The sequence below is a fragment of the Oryx dammah genome, unplaced genomic scaffold (genome assembly GCF_014754425.2).
Source record: "Oryx dammah isolate SB20612 unplaced genomic scaffold, SCBI_Odam_1.1 HiC_scaffold_18, whole genome shotgun sequence".
NCBI classification, from domain to species: Eukaryota; Metazoa; Chordata; class Mammalia; order Artiodactyla; family Bovidae; genus Oryx; species Oryx dammah.
The window spans coordinates 665,649-669,639 of record NW_024070202.1 but is presented as its reverse complement, the minus strand read 5'-3'; positions in this window follow the sequence as shown (position 1 = coordinate 669,639).

Sequence of the window (3,991 nt, the reverse complement as noted above, 5' to 3'; positions counted from 1 at the left end):
CAAGGCTGTGGTTTTTCCATTGGTCATGTATGGATGTGAGAGTTGGACTGTCAAGAAAGCTGAGTGCCGAAGAATTGATGCTTTTGAACTGTGGTGTTGGAGAAGACTCTTGAGAGTCCCTTGGACCGCAAAGAGATCCAACCAGTCCATTCTAAAGGAGATCAGCCCTGGGTGTTCTTTGGAAGGAATGATGCTAAAGCTGAAATTCCAGTACTTTGGCCACCTCATGCAAAGAGTTGACTCATTGGAAAAGACTCTGATGCTGGGAGGGACTGGGGGCAGGAGGAGAAGGGGATGACAGAGGATGAGATGGCTGGATGGCATCACCGACTCAATGGACGTGAGTTTGAGTGAACTGTGGGAGTTGGTGATGGACAGGGAGGCCTGGCGTGCTGCAATTCATGGGGTCACAGAGTCAGACATTACTGAGGGGCTGAACTGAACTGAACAGAGCTGAGTTACAATATTATTATGGGAGAACTAGATAACTAACCTACTAAATGAGACTTTCAATAAAGCCTCCTAGATGATTTTCGGAGAAGTCAATTGGCACCCCACTCCAATAATTTTGCCTGGAAAATCCCATGGACGGAGGAGCCTGGTAAGCTGCAGTCCATGGGGTCGCTAAGAGTCCGACACGACTAAGTGACTTCACTTTCACGCATTGGAGAAGGAAATGGTAACCCACTCCAGTGTTCTTGCCTGGAGAATCCCAGGGACTGCAAAGCCTGGTGGGTTGCCGTCTATGGGGGTCGCACAGAGTCAGACACTACTGAAGTGACTTAGCAGCAGCAGCAGCAGCAGCAGATGATGATTTTAGTCTTTTTTCCACCTAGCACAATTCCTGACACATAGTAATTGATAACTGGTTAATAACTTTTCCCACATCCAAAAGAGATGAGTTTTATTTTCCTTTCTTTAGAGATTAAACAAGTAAGATGGCTCAGAAACTTTATATAATCTGTTCCAAAGTCAAACATTCACTATTCAACATAGATTTGAATGGCATAAATTTTGTTTGGTTTTTCATTATGTCTAGGTTAGGGAGAAAATGAGGCACTGGCCCTAACTTTCACCAATATAAGATTGCTTTAGAGAGATAAGCTAAAGCACTTAACAGTATCTGGTAATAATTAGAAAGAAAAAATACAAAGCAAGGTAGGTAGTTCTAAAAACCACAAGACTTAGAATATTTGAGTAACCATAGCATGGTGGGCTGTAGTTAGTGAAAGCTACCTGGAACTAGTAGATTTCACAGAGTTTAATACTCTGTGATAGTATTGACCAAAGATTGGTTTGAAACTGCTAGTCCAGGTTCATTACTTCAGGGAATCATTAGAGATTAGAGAAGTATACTTAAGTTTGAACTATAGATGATGGAGACTTCTATATACTTAGATTGGATAAAGGGAATTTAAGGATCCAAGTAAAAGGAAAGCTGGAGGAGTTGTGTTTCTTTCTGAGACTGGATCAGTTAGTCTTAAAGCAAATGAGAGACAATAACCTGGAAGGGAGTTGTAAATATATTCTGATTTCTTTGGAAAATAATTGCCCGCGGGGCAACCCAAGACAGACGGGTCATGGTGGAGAGGTTTGACAGAATGTGGTCCACTGGAGAAGGGAATGGCAAACCATTTCAGTATTCTTGCCTTGAGAACCCCATGAACAGTATGAAAAGGAAAAATGATAGGATACTGAAAGAGGAACTCCCCAGGTCAGTAGGTGCTCAATATGCTACTGGAGATCAGTGGAGAAATAACTCCAGAAAGAATGAAGAGATGGAGCCAAAGCAAAAACAATACCCAGCTGTGGATGTGACTGGTGATAGAAGCAAGGTCCCATGCTGTAAAGAGCAATATTGCATAGGAACCTGGGATGTCAGGTCCATGAATCAAGGCAAATTGGAAGTAGTCAAACAAGGGATGGCAAGGGTGAACGTCGACATTCTAGGAATCAGTGAACTAAAATGGACTGGAATGTGTGAATTAACTCAGATGATCATTATATCTACTATTGTGGGCAGGAATCTCTCAAAAGAAATGGAGTAGCCATCATGGTCAACAAAAGAGTCCTAAATGCAGTACTTGGATGCAATCTCAAAAACGACAGAATGATCTCTGTTAATCTCCAAGGCAAACCATTCAATATTACAGTAATCCAAGTCTATGCCCCAACCACTAATGCTGAAGAATCTAAAGTTGAACGGCTCTATGAAGACCTACAAGACTTTTTAGAACTAACACCCAAAAAAGATATCGTTTTCATTATAAGGGACTGGAATGCAAAAGTAGGAAGTCAAGAAACACCTGGAGTAACAGGCAAATTTGGCCTTGGAATGCAGAATGAAGCAGGGCAAAGACTAATATGAGTTTTGCCAAGAAAATGCCCTGGTCATAGCAAACACCTTCTTCCAACAACACAAGAGAAGACTCTACACACGGACATCACCAGATGGTCAACACCAAAATCAGATTGATTATATTCTTTGCAGCTAAAGATGGAGAAGCTCTATACAGTCAACAAAAACAAGACCAGGAGCTGACTGTGGCTCAGATCATGAACTCCTTATTACAAAATTCAGACTTAAATTGAAGAAAGTAGGGAAAACCGCTAGACCATTTAGGTATGACCTAAATCAAATCCCTTATGATTATACAGTGGAAGTGAGAAATAGATTTAAGGGCCTAGATCTGATAGATAGAGTGCCTGATGAACTATGTAATGAGGTTCATGACATTGTACAGGAGACAGGGATCAAGCCCATCCCCATGGAAAAGAAATGCAAAAAAGCAAAATGGCTGTCTGGGGAGGCCTTACAAATAGCTGTGAAAAGAAGAAAAGTGAAAAGCAAAGGAGAAAAGGAAAGACATAAGCATCTGAATGCAGAGTTCCAAAGAATAGCAAGAGGAGATAAGAAAGCCTTCTTCAGTGATCAATGCAAAGAAATAGAGGAAAACAACAGAATGGGAAAGACTAGAGATCTCTTCAAGAAAATTAGAGATCTCTTCAAGAAAATTAGAGATACCAAGGGAACATTTCATGCAAAGATGGGCTCAATAAAGGACAGAAATGGTATGGACCTAACAGAAGCAGAAGATAAGAGGTGGCAAGAATACACAAAAGAACTGTACAGAAAAGATCTTCAAGACCCAGATAATCACAATGGGGTGATCACTCACCAAGAGCCATACATCCTGGAATGTGAAGTTAAGTGGGCCTTAGGAAGCATCACTATGAACAAAGCTAGTGGAGGTGATCAAATTCCAATGGAGCTATTTCAAATCCTGAAAGATGATGCTGTGAAAGTGCTGCATTCAATATGCCAGCAAATTTGGAAAACTCAGCAGTGGCCACAGGACTGGAAAATGTGCATTTTCATTCCAATCCCAAAGAAAGGCAATGCCAAAGAATGCTCAAACTAGTGCACAGTTTCACTCATCTCACACGCTAGTAAAGTAATGCTCAAAATTCTCCAGCCAGGGTTCAGCAATACGTGAACCATGAACTCCCTGATGTTCAAGCTGGTTTTAGAAAAGGCAGAGGAACCAGAGATCAAATTGCCAACATCCGTTGGATCATGGAAAAAGCAAGAAGTCCCAGAAAAACATCTATTTCTGCTTTATTGACTATGCTGAAGCCTTTGACTGTGTGGATCACAATAAACTGTGGGAAATTCTGAAAGAGATGGGAACACCAGACCACTTGACCTGCCTCTTGAGAAATCTGTAAGCAGGTCAGGAAGCATGAGTTAGAACTGGACATGGAATGAAAGACTGGTTCCAAATAGGAAAAGGAGTACGTCAAGGCTGTATATTGTCACCCTGCTTATTTAACTTTATATGCAGAATACATCATGAGAAACGCTGGGATGGAAGAAACACAAGCTGGAATCAAGTTTGCCAGGAGAAATATCATTAACCTCAGATACACAGATGACACCACCCTTATGGCAGAAAGTGAAGAGGAGCTAAAAAGCCTCTTGATGAAAGTG